The sequence below is a fragment of the Vicugna pacos genome, unplaced genomic scaffold (genome assembly GCF_048564905.1).
Source record: "Vicugna pacos unplaced genomic scaffold, VicPac4 scaffold_196, whole genome shotgun sequence".
Classification (NCBI taxonomy): Eukaryota; Metazoa; Chordata; class Mammalia; order Artiodactyla; family Camelidae; genus Vicugna; species Vicugna pacos.
This window is the reverse complement of record NW_027328875.1, coordinates 256,233-283,497: the sequence shown is the minus strand read 5'-3', so window position 1 is coordinate 283,497 and position 27,265 is coordinate 256,233. Positions and strand designations below refer to the sequence as shown.

The following is a 27,265-nucleotide window of genomic DNA, read 5'->3' as shown; positions in this document are numbered from 1 at the left end:
TTTTGAATAATCATGATTCCCTTGGTAGATGTCAGCCAACCGTACCCTTTTGGTGCTTGTTTGTTGGTTTGATTCTTTGTTGGTCTGCTTCTTGCTTGTTTTGCAAACACGTCAGGCCATGCAGCTCTCCTTTCGCTTCAAACAGAGAGTCCAATAAGCTGATTCACTTAAGAGAGTGCTTCCAATCACCTATGATTTCCTGCTTCCCTCTCCCATCTTTAGGGTTTTGATGTCCTCCTTGCCTTCTTCTTGTTTCTTCTTTGCCACTCATGCTCTTCTTGCATTTCCAATAATGGTTTTCTTCCTTCCATTTCATCTTGCTGCTTTTCTATTCGGGGGAGTATTCTCAACCTTCCTTTTAGAAGAAGTTTTGAACTGCTGAATTCTTTTAAGATTTGCCGGTCTGTGGAATTCTCTAGCTCTGCCGTTATTAGAAACGGTGGTCATGGGGCATAGGCTACCCTAGGTGGCAGCATTTGGCCATTCAGGATATGGTCTGTGTCCTGGCACTCCTCCCTGTCCTGCAATATTGCTGCCGAGATATCAGCTGAAACCCCTCTGGAGGTTCCCTTGTGACTATGTTGTTTCCTCCAGGTGCATTTTAAATCACTGGGATATTCGTGAACTTTGTTGATTTGAATCATACAGCTGCTGGTAGGTCTATTGGGATTCCACCTCCTTTGGATGCTGTGTAATCCCTGAATTCGCATAGATGATTCTTTCTTGGCTTTCAGCACGTTTCAGTCTGATTTTTCTACAGATACATTTTCAGACAGTTTTTGTTTCTTTATCTCTTGCTTTTCCATCTGGGACTCTTATGAACTCTAGTCTTTCATGCCCTGTCTTAACCCAGGATTCAACAGCAATGTTTCATTGGTTTGCACTTGCTTTCCTATGTCTGCTTCTGACCGAGGGATTTCTGTTCCCCTGTCTTCACAGTCATTCACGCGTCCCTCTGCATTATCTAGTCTGCTAAGGGCTGAATTTTGGCCCTGATATGATCACATCCATTGAGTTTTCTGATATTTTTTGGCTCGTCTTTAGACTTTCTTTTCCCCTTTTCTGATATTCTGCCTTTTGTGATTCTGAGACAATGTTGTTCTTCAGGGTTTTCCAGACCTCCAATTTCAACACTTGGTCTGGATAGCGTTTTGCAGTCTAGTTGTTGGAAAGCTTATCTTCTGGGCCTTCAATATCTTTGGAACTGAAAATGGTACTTCCTGTTTCTTTTACTGTACTTCTTCATCTCTACTGGTCAGGTAATATCAGGTATCTAATGTAGACTTCTAGGGCTTTGTTAAGTGAAAATTTTAGACTCTTGTCTCTACGCAATTCCACGGGATTTCTGTGAGGACAACTTCTCCTAGACATTGATGCCATATTCTGTTCCTGTGTGTGTTGTCTGGTATATCTCCAATTGCTGGTGTTGCATTTGTTGTGATGAACATCCCATACTATTTCGATTAGCATAACTTCATTTCGGTTACGCATATCTCACAATTCTGAAAGTGCGCAGGACACTTCCTCTTGTGGAAATGAGGCTTCTAAAGGTTCTCAGCTCTGCATTCTGCTCTATGTCATTTTGGAGTGTTTAAAAAAAAGCAAACTGAGAGTGCGCTTGTGCTTTGTAGTGCCACGGGAATGTCCCAATGAAAGCAGTTCTTCCCAGAGCTTCTCTGTCTACTGAAACACCAGTGGAAGCTCATCCATGGATGTCACACATCAGGGCCTGCTGGAATGATCCCGCAGACCTACCTTGGTGTCCTCGGTGCCGTACCGTGCCGGTGCCATCCAAAATGTAGCATCCGCTTTTGGGAGATAGTGCTGAAGGAAATGCTTCCTCTTCTCACGCTGTGGACTTGGACCACTCTTCCTTGTCCTCTCATCCTTGTGGCACGGGTGCACGAAGGCAACCACAGAGCTGTTGCGCATCCTGTGCCTCAAACCAAACCATAATCCCAGCCCAGGTTATGAATGTAGCAGATCCTAAGGCTTTTCATTCTGATTTCAAACCCAAGGCCCCCTGGATCCCTCAGACCAGATGCACGATAGCTCTGATTCAGCCCCACACGTGCTCTATTGGCAAGATGCCCAATTGGTCCCTGGTCCTGCAGATGCACTGGGTGTGGCCATGGGACCTATCGGTAATCTCAACCGCGCGACCAGTGTGGTTGCTTTATCATTGGTACACAGTTCGGTTTGCTCTCTTGATTCGACCCACCACATCCCACAACGCACTCCAGATCCCTGAGACTCAGCGTGTGCCATCATCCGTAGCCCTATCCCTCACTGACCGTTGCCTCTGCTACCTCAAATTTGGCAGCTCGGATCTTGGTCTCAGAATCAACTGTGGGGATATTTTGCGCTGGATTCTTTGAGTTCTGTCAGCCAAGCATCTGCTGTGCACTCTTGTAAATCTCAGCACATCACCTTCAATCCCATGTCTCCTGTCCGCTTGAGAGTGTGCGTCCAAGGTAAACAGAGTTTCACCCTTGTTGCTCCATCACCAGGGGTCAGACCCTGCACTGGTTTCCATTCCCTGCTTTGCCGTCTCCTGCTTCCAGGTGTCCTGAGGCCTCATCCTGTCTTTGGAAGTAACAGGCCTCTCTTCGGCAAGTGTCCTGTGCCAAGGGCTGGGTGAGTGGATGTTTCCATTGCTCTGTACCTGGGAGCGAGTGAGTGCAGGTTGCACTTCTTCTCTGCCAACTGGGCATCGATGAATCAACACTATCCAGATACATTTCACAGAAATGTGATATTTGCTTAGCTCTTTGTTTCTATACAGCCTTGTTGGGAGGGATTGTCCGAAGACACCTGTTTTGACAGTGTGTTGATATCTCATTGGCAGTCTTTAAGAAGTTTAACAGAATTCATTTACATGTTTTGGGAGTATACGAAAATGAAGTTATTTTTTGAAACACACTGTATCGACCTAGAAGCCAGACTTGTCAATTTTGGTAACATTTTGTCAGCTCTACGGAAAACCTAGACAGAAAGAATGCAAACTTCCAGTCCAAACTGTTAAAGGGGTCATGTCAGCTCTTTACGGTTGAAGCCTCCGAAACCAACAGGAACCATGAAATAACTATTGGAAACATGAAATAACCCCCAACCTTGGATACACTTGTGCATGTGGTGCCCTTTACTCCCAGTGACACCTACTGGCCAATGTTGGCATTTCAAGGGGTAACATCCCTCTCTAGGAAAATACAAGAGGAAACAAACCAAATATATACATTTAGGTTTGAATCCAAAAGCACCTAGAGGCATTATAGCTAGGACAACCCTGCTGCAGTTATGCTAGTCTATTGAGAACCAGGTGTTCTTCTATCAGTGATGAGAACGATTCATCATCCGATCATGTTGGGTAAAGCCATTTAACGCAACCAAGTCTGCACCCCCATGATATAGTGCCCCCGGGGGCTTGACTCAATTGAAAGACGATCCACAGAAGCTGTGTCTTTAATGTCACTGGCGACTTTGACAGTACAGTTCACTTTCTGACATGTACTATTTACCTATACTGTCTTGAAAAACTGAGGCCTAATACAGATTCAAGTTCAGTCAAAGATTCCCCTGACTTACCACACTCCCTTCACCCCAGGGAAGACATAAACACAACATTGGCTGAATCTAGCGGAAGGCCATCGTTTCTAGGTGTGAGCTAAGTATTCAATTCCTATCGATTTCAGCCGAGACTATTTGACCTTGAAGGATTTCACTGTTGTTCACAGAGTGTGAAGCTGGAGGAAGTCTGATTCTAGGAGGGGCTTGCTCTTCTCGTAATGGCTTCATTTCAGCTCAGGTACTGATCCTTCAAAATGGATGCCTGAGTGGAGGGGAGGGAAGGGCAAGTGCTTGCTAGCTAGGCCCAAACCTGGGAAAAGGCTTACCTGGGCTTGGTGAATTCTGGTCTGAATGGCTTGGGAATGCCCCTTGGGACGTGTGGATTCTCACGACCTCTTCCAAGAACAGGAGCGTTTTGATCATCTCTGCCATCTCTTCTCTTGCAGATGTCAGGGACCTTGGACCCGTTCTTGGACAAGAGAATTGAGGAACTTCCTCAAGTCCACGTTGGCACTCCGTATGTTTCTGCCAGTATCAGCGAGGATCAATAGGTCTCATGAATGTCTTTTGAGCCTGGTATCCTCTACAGCTGTCTCCACGCCAGTATTCTCCATTGTAGCAGAACATCTCTCATCCATGTGTTCGCATCTCTCCTCAATCCGTGCAGCCAGCTTTTCGCCCAGCTTCTCTTCGTGTCTCCCCTAAAGTCGACTTCACCAGGACTGGGCAAGTCTGAAAGCACCTCGGAGCCTCACCAGTAAGCTGATGACAGGCAGATCTTCCACTGTCTGCTCTGAAAGGTTCTGGAAACTGACCTGTGAACTCAGGTCTTTGGGCAGCAGCAGTATCTCGAACTTACACAGCTTCCCGGACCAAACACCTAAGCCAAGCTCCACAGAGGGCGGCAGCCCCTCCATCACACTGATCCACCCACAGAACTCTGCCCGGTTACCTAGGATCCAACAGCCACAACAAGCCTCGCGGTACACACCAACATTCCACCTGGAATCCAACCGGTACCTGCCATCCCCAATGGCTGCTGCATCTTGTCAGTGTTGGGGGAGGGGCTGCATCCGACGAGAGGTGCCTAAGGTAAATGTGATTCTACCCACTAGCGTCCCATGGGCCTTTCTTCTTCCCTCTTTCCTTTTGCTCAGATCTGTATGCACAGTACCAATGGAGGGAAGTGGGTCCCTTTTTAGTTGATGGTTTCACACGTCTTTAAACTTTCTAACAGTTCACAGTACACAGAGACCCTCTAAAGGAGACTTATGTTCCTATGATATCCGTACACCCGGAATACATATGCGTCGCCTGATTTCTGCTGAAACACCCGCACTCTCAGGACATGGATCCATTTGTTTCATGGGGGCTGAAATTCCAAGAAATGAAACCAACCCCAATGTGCACTTTACTGTCTGTCTCTTTTGCTCTTAGTACACTTTGGCAGATCTACGTGCCTTTGTTATAGGCTTCTTACATTTCTTCTCTACGTAGCGTAGAATATGGCATTCCTTCATCCTGTCGGAAGACATACAAGTCTACATCACGGACTAGGAATCCATTTGATTCCAAATCGGCATTTGGGTTAGGTCACGATATGCTCTTATGAATCAATATTTACGAATATGAATGCACGCCTCTGATTTCCGAAGACAAGTGTGCTGAGTACATGCAAGCCGCGATACTGGGTCGATGCGTGCTGAATGATCCTTGACATCACCTTGAGTATTTTCTTTTGAATAATCATGATTCCCTTGGTAGATGTCAGCCAACCGTACCCTTTTGGTGCTTGTTTGTTGGTTTGATTCTTTGTTGGTCTGCTTCTTGCTTGTTTTGCAAACACGTCAGGCCATGCAGCTCTCCTTTCGCTTCAAACAGAGAGTCCAATAAGCTGATTCACTTAAGAGAGTGCTTCCAATCACCTATGATTTCCTGCTTCCCTCTCCCATCTTTAGGGTTTTGATGTCCTCCTTGCCTTCTTCTTGTTTCTTCTTTGCCACTCATGCTCTTCTTGCATTTCCAATAATGGTTTTCTTCTTTCCATTTCATCTTGCTGCTTTTCTATTCAGGGGAGTATTCTCAACCTTCCTTTTAGAAGAAGTTTTGAACTGCTGAATTCTTTTAAGATTTGCCGGTCTGTGGAATTCTCTAGCTCTGCCGTTATTAGAAATGGTGGTCATGGGGCATAGGCTACCCTAGGTGGCAGCATTTGGCCATTCAGGATATGGTCTGTGTCCTGGCACTCCTCCCTGTCCTGCAATATTGCTGCCGAGATATCAGCTGAAACCCCTCTGGAGGTTCCCTTGTGACTATGTTGTTTCCTCCAGGTGCATTTTAAATCACTGGGATATTCGTGAACTTTGTTGATTTGAATCATACAGCTGCTGGTAGGTCTATTGGGATTCCACCTCCTTTGGATGCTGTGTAATCCCTGAATTCGCATAGATGATTCTTTCTTGGCTTTCAGCACGTTTCAGTCTGATTTTTCTACAGATACATTTTCAGACAGTTTTTGTTTCTTTATCTCTTGCTTTTCCATCTGGGACTCTTATGAACTCTAGTCTTTCATGCCCTGTCTTAACCCAGGATTCAACAGCAATGTTTCATTGGTTTGCACTTGCTTTCCTATGTCTGCTTCTGACCGAGGGATTTCTGTTCCCCTGTCTTCACAGTCATTCACGCGTCCCTCTGCATTATCTAGTCTGCTAAGGGCTGAATTTTGGCCCTGATATGATCACATCCATTGAGTTTTCTGATATTTTTTGGCTCGTCTTTAGACTTTCTCTTCCCCTTTTCTGATATTCTGCCTTTTGTGATTCTGAGACAATGTTGTTCTTCAGGGTTTTCCAGACCTCCAATTTCAACACTTGGTCTGGATAGCGTTTTGCAGTCTAGTTGTTGGAAAGCTTATCTTCTGGGCCTTCAATATCTTTGGAACTGAAAATGGTACTTCCTGTTTCTTTTACTGTACTTCTTCATCTCTACTGGTCAGGTAATATCAGGTATCTAATGTAGACTTCTAGGGCTTTGTTAAGTGAAAATTTTAGACTCTTGTCTCTACGCAATTCCATGGGATTTCTGTGAGGACAACTTCTCCTAGACATTGATGCCATATTCTGTTCCTGTGTGTGTTGTCTGGTATATCTCCAATTGCTGGTGTTGCATTTGTTGTGATGAACATCCCATACTATTTCGAATAGCATAACTTCATTTCGGTTACGCATATCTCACAATTCTGAAAGTGCGCAGGACACTTCCTCTTGTGGAAATGAGGCTTCTAAAGGTTCTCAGCTCTGCATTCTGCTCTATGTCATTTTGGAGTGTTTAAAAAAAAGCAAACTGAGAGTGCGCTTGTGCTTTGTAGTGCCACGGGAATGTCCCAATGAAAGCAGTTCTTCCCAGAGCTTCTCTGTCTACTGAAACACCAGTGGAAGCTCATCCATGGATGTCACACATCAGGGCCTGCTGGAATGATCCCGCAGACCTACCTTGGTGTCCTCGGTGCCGTACCGTGCCGGTGCCATCCAAAATGTAGCATCCGCTTTTGGGAGATAGTGCTGAAGGAAATGCTTCCTCTTCTCACGCTGTGGACTTGGACCACTCTTCCTTGTCCTCTCATCCTTGTGGCACGGGTGCACGAAGGCAACCACAGAGCTGTTGCGCATCCTGTGCCTCAAACCAAACCATAATCCCAGCCCAGGTTATGAATGTAGCAGATCCTAAGGCTTTTCATTCTGATTTCAAACCCAAGGCCCCCTGGATCCCTCAGACCAGATGCACGATAGCTCTGATTCAGCCCCACACGTGCTCTATTGGCAAGATGCCCAATTGGTCCCTGGTCCTGCAGATGCACTGGGTGTGGCCATGGGACATATCGGTAATCTCAACCGCGCGACCAGTGTGGTTGCTTTATCATTGGTACACAGTTCGGTTTGCTCTCTTGATTCGACCCACCACATCCCACAACGCACTCCAGATCCCTGAGACTCAGCGTGTGCCATCATCCGTAGCCCTATCCCTCACTGACCGTTGCCTCTGCTACCTCAAATTTGGCAGCTCGGATCTTGGTCTCAGAATCAACTGTGGGGATATTTTGCGCTGGATTCTTTGAGTTCTGTCAGCCAAGCATCTGCTGTGCACTCTTGTAAATCTCAGCACATCACCTTCAATCCCATGTCTCCTGTCCGCTTGAGAGTGTGCGTCCAAGGTAAACAGAGTTTCACCCTTGTTGCTCCATCACCAGGGGTCAGACCCTGCACTGGTTTCCATTCCCTGCTTTGCCTTCTCCTGCTTCCAGGTGTCCTGAGGCCTCATCCTGTCTTTGGAAGTAACAGGCCTCTCTTCGGCAAGTGTCCTGTGCCAAGGGCTGGGTGAGTGGATGTTTCCATTGCTCTGTACCTGGGAGCGAGTGAGTGCAGGTTGCACTTCTTCTCTGCCAACTGGGCATCGATGAATCAACACTATCCAGATACATTTCACAGAAATGTGATATTTGCTTAGCTCTTTGTTTCTATACAGCCTTGGTGGGAGGGATTGTCCGAAGACACCTGTTTTGACAGTGTGTTGATATCTCATTTGCAGTCTTTAAGAAGTTTAACAGAATTCATTTACATGTTTTGGGAGTATACGAAAATGAACTTATTTTTTGAAACACACTGTATCGACCTAGAAGCCAGACTTGTCAATTTTGGTAACATTTTGTCAGCTCTACGGAAAACCTAGACAGAAAGAATGCAAACTTCCAGTCCAAACTGTTAAAGGGGTCATGTCAGCTCTTTACGGTTGAAGCCTCCGAAACCAACAGGAACCATGAAATAACTATTGGAAACATGAAATAACCCCCAACCTTGGATACACTTGTGCATGTGGTGCCCTTTACTCCCAGTGACACCTACTGGCCAATGTTGGCATTTCAAGGGGTAACATCCCTCTCTAGGAAAATACAAGAGGAAACAAACCAAATATATACATTTAGGTTTGAATCCAAAAGCACCTAGAGGCATTATAGCTAGGACAACCCTGCTGCAGTTATGCTAGTCTATTGAGAACCAGGTGTTCTTCTATCAGTGATGAGAACGATTCATCATCCGATCATGTTGGGTAAAGCCATTTAACGCAACCAAGTCTGCACCCCCATGATATAGTGCCCCCGGGGGCTTGACTCAATTGAAAGACGATCCACAGAAGCTGTGTCTTTAATGTCATTGGCGACTTTGACAGTACAGTTCACTTTCTGACATGTACTATTTACCTATACTGTCTTGAAAAACTGAGGCCTAATACAGATTCAAGTTCAGTCAAAGATTCCGTTGACTTACCACACTCCCTTCACCCCAGGGAAGACATAAACACAACATTGGCTGAATCTAGCGGAAGGCCATCGTTTCTAGGTGTGAGCTAAGTATTCAATTCCTATCGATTTCAGCCGAGACTATTTGACCTTGAAGGAGTTCACTGTTGTTCACAGAGTGTGAAGCTGGAGGAAGTCTGATTCTAGGAGGGGCTTGCTCTTCTCGTAATGGCTTCATTGCAGCTCAGGTACTGATCCTTCAAAATGGATGCCTGAGTGGAGGGGAGGGAAGGGCAAGTGCTTGCTAGCTAGGCCCAAACCTGGGAAAAGGCTTACCTGGGCTTGGTGAATTCTGGTCTGAATGGCTTGGGAATGCCCCTTGGGACGTGTGGATTCTCACGACCTCTTCCAAGAACAGGAGCGTTTTGATCATCTCTGCCATCTCTTCTCTTGCAGATGTCAGGGACCTTGGACCCGTTCTTGGAGAAGAGAATTGAGGAACTTCCTCAAGTCCACGTTGGCACTCCGTATGTTTCTGCCAGTATCAGCGAGGATCAATAGGTCTCATGAATGTCTTTTGAGCCTGGTATCCTCTACAGCTGTCTCCACGCCAGTATTCTCCATTGTAGCAGAACATCTCTCATCCATGTGTTCGCATCTCTCCTCAATCCGTGCAGCCAGCTTTTCGCCCAGCTTCTCTTCGTGTCTCCCCTAAAGTCGACTTCACCAGGACTGGGCAAGTCTGAAAGTACCTCGGAGCCTCACCAGTAAGCTGATGACAGGCAGATCTTCCACTGTCTGCTCTGAAAGGTTCTGGAAACTGACCTGTGAACTCAGGTCTTTGGGCAGCAGCAGTATCTCGAACTTACACAGCTTCCCGGACCAAACACCTAAGCCAAGCTCCACAGAGGGCGGCAGCCCCTCCATCACACTGATCCACCCACAGAACTCTGCCCGGTTACCTAGGATCCAACAGCCACAACAAGCCTCGCGGTACACACCAACATTCCACCTGGAATCCAACCGGTACCTGCCATCCCCAATGGCTGCTGCATCTTGTCAGTGTTGGGGGAGGGGCTGCATCCGACGAGAGGTGCCTAAGGTAAATGTGATTCTACCCACTAGCGTCCCATGGGCCTTTCTTCTTCCCTCTTTCCTTTTGCTCAGATCTGTATGCACAGTACCAATGGAGGGAAGTGGGTCCCTTTTTAGTTGATGGTTTCACACGTCTTTAAACTTTCTAACAGTTCACAGTACACAGAGACCCTCTAAAGGAGACTTATGTTCCTATGATATCCGTACACCCGGAATACATATGCGTCGCCTGATTTCTGCTGAAACACCCGCACTCTCAGGACATGGATCCATTTGTTTCATGGGGGCTGAAATTCCAAGAAATGAAACCAACCCCAATGTGCACTTTACTGTCTGTCTCTTTTGCTCTTAGTACACTTTGGCAGATCTACGTGCCTTTGTTATAGGCTTCTTACATTTCTTCTCTACGTAGCGTAGAATATGGCATTCCTTCATCCTGTCGGAAGACATACAAGTCTACATCACGGACTAGGAATCCATTTGATTCCAAATCGGCATTTGGGTTAGGTCACGATATGCTCTTATGAATCAATATTTACGAATATGAATGCACGCCTCTGATTTCCGAAGACAAGTGTGCTGAGTACATGCAAGCCGCGATACTGGGTCGATGCGTGCTGAATGATCCTTGACATCACCTTGAGTATTTTCTTTTGAATAATCATGATTCCCTTGGTAGATGTCAGCCAACCGTACCCTTTTGGTGCTTGTTTGTTGGTTTGATTCTTTGTTGGTCTGCTTCTTGCTTGTTTTGCAAACACGTCAGGCCATGCAGCTCTCCTTTCGCTTCAAACAGAGAGTCCAATAAGCTGATTCACTTAAGAGAGTGCTTCCAATCACCTATGATTTCCTGCTTCCCTCTCCCATCTTTAGGGTTTTGATGTCCTCCTTGCCTTCTTCTTGTTTCTTCTTTGCCACTCATGCTCTTCTTGCATTTCCAATAATGGTTTTCTTCTTTCCATTTCATCTTGCTGCTTTTCTATTCAGGGGAGTATTCTCAACCTTCCTTTTAGAAGAAGTTTTGAACTGCTGAATTCTTTTAAGATTTGCCGGTCTGTGGAATTCTCTAGCTCTGCCGTTATTAGAAATGGTGGTCATGGGGCATAGGCTACCCTAGGTGGCAGCATTTGGCCATTCAGGATATGGTCTGTGTCCTGGCACTCCTCCCTGTCCTGCAATATTGCTGCCGAGATATCAGCTGAAACCCCTCTGGAGGTTCCCTTGTGACTATGTTGTTTCCTCCAGGTGCATTTTAAATCACTGGGATATTCGTGAACTTTGTTGATTTGAATCATACAGCTGCTGGTAGGTCTATTGGGATTCCACCTCCTTTGGATGCTGTGTAATCCCTGAATTCGCATAGATGATTCTTTCTTGGCTTTCAGCACGTTTCAGTCTGATTTTTCTACAGATACATTTTCAGACAGTTTTTGTTTCTTTATCTCTTGCTTTTCCATCTGGGACTCTTATGAACTCTAGTCTTTCATGCCCTGTCTTAACCCAGGATTCAACAGCAATGTTTCATTGGTTTGCACTTGCTTTCCTATGTCTGCTTCTGACCGAGGGATTTCTGTTCCCCTGTCTTCACAGTCATTCACGCGTCCCTCTGCATTATCTAGTCTGCTAAGGGCTGAATTTTGGCCCTGATATGATCACATCCATTGAGTTTTCTGATATTTTTTGGCTCGTCTTTAGACTTTCTCTTCCCCTTTTCTGATATTCTGCCTTTTGTGATTCTGAGACAATGTGTTCTTCAGGGTTTTCCAGACCTCCAATTTCAACACTTGGTCTGGATAGCGTTTTGCAGTCTAGTTGTTGGAAAGCTTATCTTCTGGGCCTTCAATATCTTTGGAACTGAAAATGGTACTTCCTGTTTCTTTTACTGTACTTCTTCATCTCTACTGGTCAGGTAATATCAGGTATCTAATGTAGACTTCTAGGGCTTTGTTAAGTGAAAATTTTAGACTCTTGTCTCTACGCAATTCCATGGGATTTCTGTGAGGACAACTTCTCCTAGACATTGATGCCATATTCTGTTCCTGTGTGTGTTGTCTGGTATATCTCCAATTGCTGGTGTTGCATTTGTTGTGATGAACATCCCATACTATTTCGAATAGCATAACTTCATTTCGGTTACGCATATCTCACAATTCTGAAAGTGCGCAGGACACTTCCTCTTGTGGAAATGAGGCTTCTAAAGGTTCTCAGCTCTGCATTCTGCTCTATGTCATTTTGGAGTGTTTAAAAAAAAGCAAACTGAGAGTGCGCTTGTGCTTTGTAGTGCCACGGGAATGTCCCAATGAAAGCAGTTCTTCCCAGAGCTTCTCTGTCTACTGAAACACCAGTGGAAGCTCATCCATGGATGTCACACATCAGGGCCTGCTGGAATGATCCCGCAGACCTACCTTGGTGTCCTCGGTGCCGTACCGTGCCGGTGCCATCCAAAATGTAGCATCCGCTTTTGGGAGATAGTGCTGAAGGAAATGCTTCCTCTTCTCACGCTGTGGACTTGGACCACTCTTCCTTGTCCTCTCATCCTTGTGGCACGGGTGCACGAAGGCAACCACAGAGCTGTTGCGCATCCTGTGCCTCAAACCAAACCATAATCCCAGCCCAGGTTATGAATGTAGCAGATCCTAAGGCTTTTCATTCTGATTTCAAACCCAAGGCCCCCTGGATCCCTCAGACCAGATGCACGATAGCTCTGATTCAGCCCCACACGTGCTCTATTGGCAAGATGCCCAATTGGTCCCTGGTCCTGCAGATGCACTGGGTGTGGCCATGGGACATATCGGTAATCTCAACCGCGCGACCAGTGTGGTTGCTTTATCATTGGTACACAGTTCGGTTTGCTCTCTTGATTCGACCCACCACATCCCACAACGCACTCCAGATCCCTGAGACTCAGCGTGTGCCATCATCCGTAGCCCTATCCCTCACTGACCGTTGCCTCTGCTACCTCAAATTTGGCAGCTCGGATCTTGGTCTCAGAATCAACTGTGGGGATATTTTGCGCTGGATTCTTTGAGTTCTGTCAGCCAAGCATCTGCTGTGCACTCTTGTAAATCTCAGCACATCACCTTCAATCCCATGTCTCCTGTCCGCTTGAGAGTGTGCGTCCAAGGTAAACAGAGTTTCACCCTTGTTGCTCCATCACCAGGGGTCAGACCCTGCACTGGTTTCCATTCCCTGCTTTGCCTTCTCCTGCTTCCAGGTGTCCTGAGGCCTCATCCTGTCTTTGGAAGTAACAGGCCTCTCTTCGGCAAGTGTCCTGTGCCAAGGGCTGGGTGAGTGGATGTTTCCATTGCTCTGTACCTGGGAGCGAGTGAGTGCAGGTTGCACTTCTTCTCTGCCAACTGGGCATCGATGAATCAACACTATCCAGATACATTTCACAGAAATGTGATATTTGCTTAGCTCTTTGTTTCTATACAGCCTTGGTGGGAGGGATTGTCCGAAGACACCTGTTTTGACAGTGTGTTGATATCTCATTTGCAGTCTTTAAGAAGTTTAACAGAATTCATTTACATGTTTTGGGAGTATACGAAAATGAAGTTATTTTTTGAAACACACTGTATCGACCTAGAAGCCAGACTTGTCAATTTTGGTAACATTTTGTCAGCTCTACGGAAAACCTAGACAGAAAGAATGCAAACTTCCAGTCCAAACTGTTAAAGGGGTCATGTCAGCTCTTTACGGTTGAAGCCTCCGAAACCAACAGGAACCATGAAATAACTATTGGAAACATGAAATAACCCCCAACCTTGGATACACTTGTGCATGTGGTGCCCTTTACTCCCAGTGACACCTACTGGCCAATGTTGGCATTTCAAGGGGTAACATCCCTCTCTAGGAAAATACAAGAGGAAACAAACCAAATATATACATTTAGGTTTGAATCCAAAAGCACCTAGAGGCATTATAGCTAGGACAACCCTGCTGCAGTTATGCTAGTCTATTGAGAACCAGGTGTTCTTCTATCAGTGATGAGAACGATTAATCATCCGATCATGTTGGGTAAAGCCATTTAACGCAACCAAGTCTGCACCCCCATGATATAGTGCCCCCGGGGGCTTGACTCAATTGAAAGACGATCCACAGAAGCTGTGTCTTTAATGTCATTGGCGACTTTGACAGTACAGTTCACTTTCTGACATGTACTATTTACCTATACTGTCTTGAAAAACTGAGGCCTAATACAGATTCAAATTCAGTCAAAGATTCCCCTGACTTACCACACTCCCTTCACCCCAGGGAAGATATAAACACAACATTGGCTGAATCTAGCGGAAGGCCATCGTTTCTAGGTGTGAGCTAAGTATTCAATTCCTATCGATTTCAGCCGAGACTATTTGACCTTGAAGGAGTTCACTGTTGTTCACAGAGTGTGAAGCTGGAGGAAGTCTGATTCTAGGAGGGGCTTGCTCTTCTCGTAATGGCTTCATTGCAGCTCAGGTACTGATCCTTCAAAATGGATGCCTGAGTGGAGGGGAGGGAAGGGCAAGTGCTTGCTAGCTAGGCCCAAACCTGGGAAAAGGCTTACCTGGGCTTGGTGAATTCTGGTCTGAATGGCTTGGGAATGCCCCTTGGGACGTGTGGATTCTCACGACCTCTTCCAAGAACAGGAGCGTTTTGATCATCTCTGCCATCTCTTCTCTTGCAGATGTCAGGGACCTTGGACCCGTTCTTGGAGAAGAGAATTGAGGAACTTCCTCAAGTCCACGTTGGCACTCCGTATGTTTCTGCCAGTATCAGCGAGGATCAATAGGTCTCATGAATGTCTTTTGAGCCTGGTATCCTCTACAGCTGTCTCCACGCCAGTATTCTCCATTGTAGCAGAACATCTCTCATCCATGTGTTCGCATCTCTCCTCAATCCATGCAGCCAGCTTTTCGCCCAGCTTCTCTTCGTGTCTCCCCTAAAGTCGACTTCACCAGGACTGGGCAAGTCTGAAAGGACCTCGGAGCCTCACCAGTAAGCTGATGACAGGCAGATCTTCCACTGTCTGCTCTGAAAGGTTCTGGAAACTGACCTGTGAACTCAGGTCTTTGGGCAGCAGCAGTATCTCGAACTTACACAGCTTCCCGGACCAAACACCTAAGCCAAGCTCCACAGAGGGCGGCAGCCCCTCCATCACACTGATCCACCCACAGAACTCTGCCCGGTTACCTAGGATCCAACAGCCACAACAAGCCTCGCGGTACACACCAACATTCCACCTGGAATCCAACCGGTACCTGCCATCCCCAATGGCTGCTGCATCTTGTCAGTGTTGGGGGAGGGGCTGCATCCGACGAGAGGTGCCTAAGGTAAATGTGATTCTACCCACTAGCGTCCCATGGGCCTTTCTTCTTCCCTCTTTCCTTTTGCTCAGATCTGTATGCACAGTACCAATGGAGGGAAGTGGGTCCCTTTTTAGTTGATGGTTTCACACGTCTTTAAACTTTCTAACAGTTCACAGTACACAGAGACCCTCTAAAGGAGACTTATGTTCCTATGATATCCGTACACCCGGAATACATATGCGTCGCCTGATTTCTGCTGAAACACCCGCACTCTCAGGACATGGATCCATTTGTTTCATGGGGGCTGAAATTCCAAGAAATGAAACCAACCCCAATGTGCACTTTACTGTCTGTCTCTTTTGCTCTTAGTACACTTTGGCAGATCTACGTGCCTTTGTTATAGGCTTCTTACATTTCTTCTCTACGTAGCGTAGAATATGGCATTCCTTCATCCTGTCGGAAGACATACAAGTCTACATCACGGACTAGGAATCCATTTGATTCCAAATCGGCATTTGGGTTAGGTCACGATATGCTCTTATGAATCAATATTTACGAATATGAATGCACGCCTCTGATTTCCGAAGACAAGTGTGCTGAGTACATGCAAGCCGCGATACTGGGTCGATGCGTGCTGAATGATCCTTGACATCACCTTGAGTATTTTCTTTTGAATAATCATGATTCCCTTGGTAGATGTCAGCCAACCGTACCCTTTTGGTGCTTGTTTGTTGGTTTGATTCTTTGTTGGTCTGCTTCTTGCTTGTTTTGCAAACACGTCAGGCCATGCAGCTCTCCTTTCGCTTCAAACAGAGAGTCCAATAAGCTGATTCACTTAAGAGAGTGCTTCCAATCACCTATGATTTCCTGCTTCCCTCTCCCATCTTTAGGGTTTTGATGTCCTCCTTGCCTTCTTCTTGTTTCTTCTTTGCCACTCATGCTCTTCTTGCATTTCCAATAATGGTTTTCTTCTTTCCATTTCATCTTGCTGCTTTTCTATTCAGGGGAGTATTCTCAACCTTCCTTTTAGAAGAAGTTTTGAACTGCTGAATTCTTTTAAGATTTGCCGGTCTGTGGAATTCTCTAGCTCTGCCGTTATTAGAAATGGTGGTCATGGGGCATAGGCTACCCTAGGTGGCAGCATTTGGCCATTCAGGATATGGTCTGTGTCCTGGCACTCCTCCCTGTCCTGCAATATTGCTGCCGAGATATCAGCTGAAACCCCTCTGGAGGTTCCCTTGTGACTATGTTGTTTCCTCCAGGTGCATTTTAAATCACTGGGATATTCGTGAACTTTGTTGATTTGAATCATACAGCTGCTGGTAGGTCTATTGGGATTCCACCTCCTTTGGATGCTGTGTAATCCCTGAATTCGCATAGATGATTCTTTCTTGGCTTTCAGCACGTTTCAGTCTGATTTTTCTACAGATACATTTTCAGACAGTTTTTGTTTCTTTATCTCTTGCTTTTCCATCTGGGACTCTTATGAACTCTAGTCTTTCATGCCCTGTCTTAACCCAGGATTCAACAGCAATGTTTCATTGGTTTGCACTTGCTTTCCTATGTCTGCTTCTGACCGAGGGATTTCTGTTCCCCTGACTTCACAGTCATTCACGCGTCCCTCTGCATTATCTAGTCTGCTAAGGGCTGAATTTTGGCCCTGATATGATCACATCCATTGAGTTTTCTGATATTTTTTGGCTCGTCTTTAGACTTTCTCTTCCCCTTTTCTGATATTCTGCCTTTTGTGATTCTGAGACAATGTTGTTCTTCAGGGATTTCCAGACCTCCAATTTCAACACTTGGTCTGGATAGCGTTTTGCAGTCTAGTTGTTGGAAAGCTTATCTTCTGGGCCTTCAATATCTTTGGAACTGAAAATGGTACTTCCTGTTTCTTTTACTGTACTTCTTCATCTCTACTGGTCAGGTAATATCAGGTATCTAATGTAGACTTCTAGGGCTTTGTTAAGTGAAAATTTTAGACTCTTGTCTCTACGCAATTCCATGGGATTTCTGTGAGGACAACTTCTCCTAGACATTGATGCCATATTCTGTTCCTGTGTGTGTTGTCTGGTATATCTCCAATTGCTGGTGTTGCATTTGTTGTGATGAACATCCCATACTATTTCGATTAGCATAACTTCATTTCGGTTACGCATATCTCACAATTCTGAAAGTGCGCAGGACACTTCCTCTTGTGGAAATGAGGCTTCTAAAGGTTCTCAGCTCTGCATTCTGCTCTATGTCATTTTGGAGTGTTTAAAAAAAAGCAAACTGAGAGTGCGCTTGTGCTTTGTAGTGCCACGGGAATGTCCCAATGAAAGCAGTTCTTCCCAGAGCTTCTCTGTCTACTGAAACACCAGTGGAAGCTCATCCATGGATGTCACACATCAGGGCCTGCTGGAATGATCCCGCAGACCTACCTTGGTGTCCTCGGTGCCGTACCGTGCCGGTGCCATCCAAAATGTAGCATCCGCTTTTGGGAGATAGTGCTGAAGGAAATGCTTCCTCTTCTCACGCTGTGGACTTGGACCACTCTTCCTTGTCCTCTCATCCTTGTGGCACGTGTGCACGAAGGCAACCACAGAGCTGTTGCGCATCCTGTGCCTCAAACCAAACCATAATCCCAGCCCAGGTTATGAATGTAGCAGATCCTAAGGCTTTTCATTCTGATTTCAAACCCAAGGCCCCCTGGATCCCTCAGACCAGATGCACGATAGCTCTGATTCAGCCCCACACGTGCTCTATTGGCAAGATGCCCAATTGGTCCCTGGTCCTGCAGATGCACTGGGTGTGGCCATGGGACCTATCGGTAATCTCAACCGCGCGACCAGTGTGGTTGCTTTATCATTGGTACACAGTTCGGTTTGCTCTCTTGATTCGACCCACCACATCCCACAACGCACTCCAGATCCCTGAGACTCAGCGTGTGCCATCATCCGTAGCCCTATCCCTCACTGACCGTTGCCTCTGCTACCTCAAATTTGGCAGCTCGGATCTTGGTCTCAGAATCAACTGTGGGGATATTTTGCGCTGGATTCTTTGAGTTCTGTCAGCCAAGCATCTGCTGTGCACTCTTGTAAATCTCAGCACATCACCTTCAATCCCATGTCTCCTGTCCGCTTGAGAGTGTGCGTCCAAGGTAAACAGAGTTTCACCCTTGTTGCTCCATCACCAGGGGTCAGACCCTGCACTGGTTTCCATTCCCTGCTTTGCCTTCTCCTGCTTCCAGGTGTCCTGAGGCCTCATCCTGTCTTTGGAAGTAACAGGCCTCTCTTCGGCAAGTGTCCTGTGCCAAGGGCTGGGTGAGTGGATGTTTCCATTGCTCTGTACCTGGGAGCGAGTGAGTGCAGGTTGCACTTCTTCTCTGCCAACTGGGCATCGATGAATCAACACTATCCAGATACATTTCACAGAAATGTGATATTTGCTTAGCTCTTTGTTTCTATACAGCCTTGTTGGGAGGGATTGTCCGAAGACACCTGTTTTGACAGTGTGTTGATATCTCATTTGCAGTCTTTAAGAAGTTTAACAGAATTCATTTACATGTTTTGGGAGTATACGAAAATGAACTTATTTTTTGAAACACACTGTATCGACCTAGAAGCCAGACTTGTCAATTTTGGTAACATTTTGTCAGCTCTACGGAAAACCTAGACAGAAAGAATGCAAACTTCCAGTCCAAACTGTTAAAGGGGTCATGCCAGCTCTTTACGGTTGAAGCCTCCGAAACCAACAGGAACCATGAAATAACTATTGGAAACATGAAATAACCCCCAACCTTGGATACACTTGTGCATGTGGTGCCCTTTACTCCCAGTGACACCTACTGGCCAATGTTGGCATTTCAAGGGGTAACATCCCTCTCTAGGAAAATACAAGAGGAAACAAACCAAATATATACATTTAGGTTTGAATCCAAAAGCACCTAGAGGCATTATAGCTAGGACAACCCTGCTGCAGTTATGCTAGTCTATTGAGAACCAGGTGTTCTTCTATCAGTGATGAGAACGATTAATCATCCGATCATGTTGGGTAAAGCCATTTAACGCAACCAAGTCTGCACCCCCATGATATAGTGCCCCCGGGGGCTTGACTCAATTGAAAGACGATCCACAGAAGCTGTGTCTTTAATGTCACTGGCGACTTTGACAGTACGGTTCACTTTCTGACATGTACTATTTACCTATACTGTCTTGAAAAACTGAGGCCTAATACAGATTCAAGTTCAGTCAAAGATTCCCCTGACTTACCACACTCCCTTCACCCCAGGGAAGACATAAACACAACATTGGCTGAATCTAGCGGAAGGCCATCGTTTCTAGGTGTGAGCTAATTATTCAATTCCTATCGATTTCAGCCGAGACTATTTGACCTTTAAGGAGTTCACTGTGGTTCACAGAGTGTGAAGCTGGAGGAAGTCTGATTCTAGGAGGGGCTTGCTCTTCTCGTAATGGCTTCATTGCAGCTCAGGTACTGATCCTTCAAAATGGATGCCTGAGTGGAGGGGAGGGAAGGGCAAGTGCTTGCTAGCTAGGCCCAAACCTGGGAAAAGGCTTACCTGGGCTTGGTGAATTCTGGTCTGAATGGCTTGGGAATGCCCCTTGGGACGTGTGGATTCTCACGACCTCTTCCAAGAACAGGAGCGTTTTGATCATCTCTGCCATCTCTTCTCTTGCAGATGTCAGGGACCTTGGACCCGTTCTTGGACAAGAGAATTGAGGAACTTCCTCAAGTCCACGTTGGCACTCCGTATGTTTCTGCCAGTATCAGCGAGGATCAATAGGTCTCATGAATGTCTTTTGAGCCTGGTATCCTCTACAGCTGTCTCCACGCCAGTATTCTCCATTGTAGCAGAACATCTCTCATCCATGTGTTCGCATCTCTCCTCAATCCGTGCAGCCAGCTTTTCGCCCAGCTTCTCTTCGTGTCTCCCCTAAAGTCGACTTCACCAGGACTGGGCAAGTCTGAAAGCACCTCGGAGCCTCACCAGTAAGCTGATGACAGGCAGATCTTCCACTGTCTGCTCTGAAAGGTTCTGGAAACTGACCTGTGAACTCAGTTCTTTGGGCAGCAACAGTATCTCGAACTTACACAGCTTCCCGGACCAAACACCTAAGCCAAGCTCCACAGAGGGCGGCAGCCCCTCCATCACACTGATCCACCCACAGAACTCTGCCCGGTTACCTAGGATCCAACAGCCACAACAAGCCTCGCGGTACACACCAACATTCCACCTGGAATCCAACTGGTAACTGCCATCCCCAATGGCTGCTGCATCTTGTCAGTGTTGGGGGAGGGGCTGCATCCGACGAGAGGTGCCTAAGGTAAATGTGATTCTACCCACTAGCGTCCCATGGGCCTTTCTTCTTCCCTCTTTCCTTTTGCTCAGATCTGTATGCACAGTACCAATGGAGGGAAGTGGGTCCCTTTTTAGTTGATGGTTTCACACGTCTTTAAACTTTCTAACAGTTCACAGTACACAGAGACCCTCTAAAGGAGACTTATGTTCCTATGATATCCGTACACCCGGAATACATATGCGTCGCCTGATTTCTGCTGAAACACCCGCACTCTCAGGACATGGATCCATTTGTTTCATGGGGGCTGAAATTCCAAGAAATGAAACCAACCCCAATGTGCACTTTACTGTCTGTCTCTTTTGTTCTTAGTACACTTTGGCAGATCTACGTGCCTTTGTTATAGGCTTCTTACATTTCTTCTCTACGTAGCGTAGAATATGGCATTCCTTCATCCTGTCGGAAGACATACAAGTCTACATCACGGACTAGGAATCCATTTGATTCCAAATCGGCATTTGGGTTAGGTCACGATATGCTCTTATGAATCAATATTTACGAATATGAATGCACGCCTCTGATTTCCGAAGACAAGTGTGCTGAGTACATGCAAGCCGCGATACTGGGTCGATGCGTGCTGAATGATCCTTGACATCACCTTGAGTATTTTCTTTTGAATAATCATGATTCCCTTGGTAGATGTCAGCCAACCGTACCCTTTTGGTGCTTGTTTGTTGGTTTGATTCTTTGTTGGTCTGCTTCTTGCTTGTTTTGCAAACACGTCAGGCCATGCAGCTCTCCTTTCGCTTCAAACAGAGAGTCCAATAAGCTGATTCACTTAAGAGAGTGCTTCCAATCACCTATGATTTCCTGCTTCCCTCCCCCATTTTCAGGGTTTTGATGTCCTCCTTGCCTTCTTCTTGTTTCTTCTTTGCCACTCATGCTCTTCTTGCATTTCCAATAATGGTTTTCTTCTTTCCATTTCATCTTGCTGCTTTTCTATTCAGGGGAGTATTCTCAACCTTCCTTTTAGAAGAAGTTTTGAACTGCTGAATTCTTTTAAGATTTGCCGGTCTGTGGAATTCTCTAGCTCTGCCGTTATTAGAAATGGTGGTCATGGGGCATAGGCTACCCTAGGTGGCAGCATTTGGCCATTCAGGATATGGTCTGTGTCCTGGCACTCCTCCCTGTCCTGCAATATTGCTGCCGAGATATCAGCTGAAACCCCTCTGGAGGTTCCCTTGTGACTATGATGTTTCCTCCAGGTGCATTTTAAATCACTGGGATATTCGTGAACTTTGTTGATTTGAATCATACAGCTGCTGGTAGGTCTATTGGGATTCCACCTCCTTTGGATGCTGTGTAATCCCTGAATTCGCATAGATGATTCTTTCTTGGCTTTCAGCACGTTTCAGTCTGATTTTTCTACAGATACATTTTCAGACAGTTTTTGTTTCTTTATCTCTTGCTTTTCCATCTGGGACTCTTATGAACTCTAGTCTTTCATGCCCTGTCTTAACCCAGGATTCAACAGCAATGTTTCATTGGTTTGCACTTGCTTTCCTATGTCTGCTTCTGACCGAGGGATTTCTGTTCCCCTGTCTTCACAGTCATTCACGCGTCCCTCTGCATTATCTAGTCTGCTAAGGGCTGAATTTTGGCCCTGATATGATCACATCCATTGAGTTTTCTGATATTTTTTGGCTCGTCTTTAGACTTTCTCTTCCCCTTTTCTGATATTCTGCCTTTTGTGATTCTGAGACAATGTTGTTCTTCAGGGTTTTCCAGACCTCCAATTTCAACACTTGGTCTGGATAGCGTTTTGCAGTCTAGTTGTTGGAAAGCTTATCTTCTGGGCCTTCAATATCTTTGGAACTGAAAATGGTACTTCCTGTTTCTTTTACTGTACTTCTTCATCTCTACTGGTCAGGTAATATCAGGTATCTAATGTAGACTTCTAGGGCTTTGTTAAGTGAAAATTTTAGACTCTTGTCTCTACGCAATTCCATGGGATTTCTGTGAGGACAACTTCTCCTAGACATTGATGCCATATTCTGTTCCTGTGTGTGTTGTCTGGTATATCTCCAATTGCTGGTGTTGCATTTGTTGTGATGAACATCCCATACTATTTCGATTAGCATAACTTCATTTCGGTTACGCATATCTCACAATTCTGAAAGTGCGCAGGACACTTCCTCTTGTGGAAATGAGGCTTCTAAAGGTTCTCAGCTCTGCATTCTGCTCTATGTCATTTTGGAGTGTTTAAAAAAAAGCAAACTGAGAGTGCGCTTGTGCTTTGTAGTGCCACGGGAATGTCCCAATGAAAGCAGTTCTTCCCAGAGCTTCTCTGTCTACTGAAACACCAGTGGAAGCTCATCCATGGATGTCACACATCAGGGCCTGCTGGAATGATCCCGCAGACCTACCTTGGTGTCCTCGGTGCCGTACCGTGCTGGTGCCATCCAAAATGTAGCATCCGCTTTTGGGAGATAGTGCTGAAGGGAATGCTTCCTCTTCTCACGCTGTGGACTTGGACCACTCTTCCTTGTCCTCTCATCCTTGTGGCACGGGTGCACGAAGGCAACCACAGAGCTGTTGCGCATCCTGTGCCTCAAACCAAACCATAATCCCAGCCCAGGTTATGAATGTAGCAGATCCTAAGGCTTTTCATTCTGATTTCAAACCCAAGGCCCCCTGGATCCCTCAGACCAGATGCACGATAGCTCTGATTCAGCCCCACACGTGCTTTATTGGCAAGATGCCCAATTGGTCCCTGGTCCTGCAGATGCACTGGGTGTGGCCATGGGACATATCGGTAATCTCAACCGCGCGACCAGTGTGGTTGCTTTATCATTGGTACACAGTTCGGTTTGCTCTCTTGATTCGACCAACCACATCCCACAATGCACTCCAGATCCCTGAGACTCAGCGTGTGCCATCATCCGTAGCCCTATCCCTCACTGACCTTTGCCTCTGCTACCTCAAATTTGGCAGCTCGGATCTTGGTCTCAGAATCAACTGTGGGGATATTTTGCGCTGGATTCTTTGAGTTCTGTCAGCCAAGCATCTGCTGTGCACTCTTGTAAATCTCAGCACATCACCTTCAATCCCATGTCTCCTGTCCGCTTGAGAGTGTGCGTCCAAGGTAAACAGAGTTTCACCCTTGTTGCTCCATCACCAGGGGTCAGACCCTGCACTGGTTTCCATTCCCTGCTTTGCCTTCTCCTGCTTCCAAGTGTCCTGAGGCCTCATCCTGTCTTTGGAAGTAACAGGCCTCTCTTCGGCAAGTGTCCTGTGCCAAGGGCTGGGTGAGTGGATGTTTCCATTGCTCTGTACCTGGGAGCGAGTGAGTGCAGGTTGCACTTCTTCTCTGCCAACTGGGCATCGATGAATCAACACTATCCAGATACATTTCACAGAAATGTGATATTTGCTTAGCTCTTTGTTTCTATACAGCCTTGGTGGGAGGGATTGTCCGAAGACACCTGTTTTGACAGTGTGTTGATATCTCATTTGCAGTCTTTAAGAAGTTTAACAGAATTCATTTACATGTTTTGGGAGTATACGAAAATGAAGTTATTTTTTGAAACACACTGTATCGACCTAGAAGCCAGACTTGTCAATTTTGGTAACATTTTGTCAGCTCTACGGAAAACCTAGACAGAAAGAATGCAAACTTCCAGTCCAAACTGTTAAAGGGGTCATGTCAGCTCTTTACGGTTGAAGCCTCCGAAACCAACAGGAACCATGAAATAACTATTGGAAACATGAAATAACCCCCAACCTTGGATACACTTGTGCATGTGGTACCCTTTACTCCCAGTGACACCTACTGGCCAATGTTGGCATTTCAAGGGGTAACATCCCTCTCTAGGAAAATACAAGAGGAAACAAACCAAATATATACATTTAGGTTTGAATCCAAAAGCACCTAGAGGCATTATAGCTAGGACAACCCTGCTGCAGTTATGCTAGTCTATTGAGAACCAGGTGTTCTTCTATCAGTGATGAGAACGATTCATCATACGATCATGTTGGGTAAAGCCATTTAACGCAACCAAGTCTGCACCCCCATGATATAGTGCCCCCGGGGGCTTGACTCAATTGAAAGACGATCCACAGAAGCTGTGTCTTTAATGTCACTGGCGACTTTGACAGTACAGTTCACTTTCTGACATGTACTATTTACCTATACTGTCTTGAAAAACTGAGGCCTAATACAGATTCAAGTTCAGTCAAAGATTCCCCTGACTTACCACACTCCCTTCACCCCAGGGAAGACATAAACACAACATTGGCTGAATCTAGCGGAAGGCCATCGTTTCTAGGTGTGAGCTAAGTATTCAATTCCTATCGATTTCAGCCGAGACTATTTGACCTTTAAGGAGTTCACTGTTGTTCACAGAGTGTGAAGCTGGAGGAAGTCTGATTCTAGGAGGGGCTTGCTCTCCTCGTAATGGCTTCATTGCAGCTCAGGTACTGATCCTTCAAAATGGATGCCTGAGTGGAGGGGAGGGAAGGGCAAGTGCTTGCTAGCTAGGCCCAAACCTGGGAAAAGGCTTACCTGGGCTTGGTGAATTCTGGTCTGAATGGCTTGGGAATGCCCCTTGGGACGTGTGGATTCTCACGACCTCTTCCAAGAACAGGAGCGTTTTGATCATCTCTGCCATCTCTTCTCTTGCAGATGTCAGGGACCTTGGACCCGTTCTTGGAGAAGAGAATTGAGGAACTTCCTCAAGTCCACGTTGGCACTCCGTATGTTTCTGCCAGTATCAGCGAGGATCAATAGGTCTCATGAATGTCTTTTGAGCCTGGTATCCTCTACAGCTGTCTCCACGCCAGTATTCTCCATTGTAGCAGAACATCTCTCATCCATGTGTTCGCATCTCACCTCAATCCGTGCAGCCAGCTTTTCGCCCAGCTTCTCTTCGTGTCTCCCCTAAAGTCGACTTCACCAGGACTGGGCAAGTCTGAAAGTACCTCGGAGCCTCACCAGTAAGCTGATGACAGGCAGATCTTCCACTGTCTGCTCTGAAAGGTTCTGGAAACTGACCTGTGAACTCAGGTCTTTGGGCAGCAGCAGTATCTCGAACTTACACAGCTTCCCGGACCAAACACCTAAGCCAAGCTCCACAGAGGGCGGCAGCCCCTCCATCACACTGATCCACCCACAGAACTCTGCCCGGTTACCTAGGATCCAACAGCCACAACAAGCCTCGCGGTACACACCAACATTCCACCTGGAATCCAACCGGTACCTGCCATCCCCAATGGCTGCTGCATCTTGTCAGTGTTGGGGGAGGGGCTGCATCCGACGAGAGGTGCCTAAGGTAAATGTGATTCTACCCACTAGCGTCCCATGGGCCTTTCTTCTTCCCTCTTTCCTTTTGCTCAGATCTGTATGCACAGTACCAATGGAGGGAAGTGGGTCCCTTTTTAGTTGATGGTTTCACACGTCTTTAAACTTTCTAACAGTTCACAGTACACAGAGACCCTCTAAAGGAGACTTATGTTCCTATGATATCCGTACACCCGGAATACATATGCGTCGCCTGATTTCTGCTGAAACACCCGCACTCTCAGGACATGGATCCATTTGTTTCATGGGGGCTGAAATTCCAAGAAATGAAACCAACCCCAATGTGCACTTTACTGTCTGTCTCTTTTGCTCTTAGTACACTTTGGCAGATCTACGTGCCTTTGTTATAGGCTTCTTACATTTCTTCTCTACGTAGCGTAGAATATGGCATTCCTTCATCCTGTCGGAAGACATACAAGTCTACATCACGGACTAGGAATCCATTTGATTCCAAATCGGCATTTGGGTTAGGTCACGATATGCTCTTATGAATCAATATTTACGAATATGAATGCACGCCTCTGATTTCCGAAGACAAGTGTGCTGAGTACATGCAAGCCGCGATACTGGGTCGATGCGTGCTGAATGATCCTTGACATCACCTTGAGTATTTTCTTTTGAATAATCATGATTCCCTTGGTAGATGTCAGCCAACCGTACCGTTTTGGTGCTTGTTTGTTGGTTTGATTCTTTGTTGGCCTGCTTCTTGCTTGTTTTGCAAACACGTCAGGCCATGCAGCTCTCCTTTCGCTTCAAACAGAGAGTCCAATAAGCTGATTCACTTAAGAGAGTGCTTCCAATCACCTATGATTTCCTGCTTCCCTCTCCCATCTTTAGGGTTTTGATGTCCTCCTTGCCTTCTTCTTGTTTCTTCTTTGCCACTCATGCTCTTCTTGCATTTCCAATAATGGTTTTCTTCTTTCCATTTCATCTTGCTGCTTTTCTATTCAGGGGAGTATTCTCAACCTTCCTTTTAGAAGAAGTTTTGAACTGCTGAATTCTTTTAAGATTTGCCGGTCTGTGGAATTCTCTAGCTCTGCCGTTATTAGAAATGGTGGTCATGGGGCATAGGCTACCCTAGGTGGCAGCATTTGGCCATTCAGGATATGGTCTGTGTCCTGGCACTCCTCCCTGTCCTGCAATATTGCTGCCGAGATATCAGCTGAAACCCCTCTGGAGGTTCCCTTGTGACTATGTTGTTTCCTCCAGGTGCATTTTAAATCACTGGGATATTCGTGAACTTTGTTGATTTGAATCATACAGCTGCTGGTAGGTCTATTGGGATTCCACCTCCTTTGGATGCTGTGTAATCCCTGAATTCGCATAGATGATTCTTTCTTGGCTTTCAGCACGTTTCAGTCTGATT

At 46.1% G+C, this 27,265-nt stretch overlaps 2 long non-coding RNA genes across 2 annotated transcripts; both read left to right on the top strand.

Annotated features, from left to right (window-relative positions):
* The first annotated feature begins 9,763 nt into the window (after positions 1–9,763).
* Positions 9,764–14,831, top strand: LOC140695357 (uncharacterized). Its single transcript, XR_012071081.1, has 4 exons — positions 9,764–9,962; positions 13,170–13,242; positions 14,340–14,410; positions 14,619–14,831. It is a non-coding gene; the product is annotated as an uncharacterized lncRNA (long non-coding RNA).
* Positions 14,832–20,430: 5,599 nt separating this feature from the next.
* Positions 20,431–25,487, top strand: LOC140695352 (uncharacterized). The gene is made up of 3 exons (XR_012071076.1): positions 20,431–20,567; positions 24,904–25,016; positions 25,225–25,487. It is a non-coding gene; the product is annotated as an uncharacterized lncRNA (long non-coding RNA).
* The last annotated feature ends 1,778 nt before the right edge of the window (positions 25,488–27,265 follow it).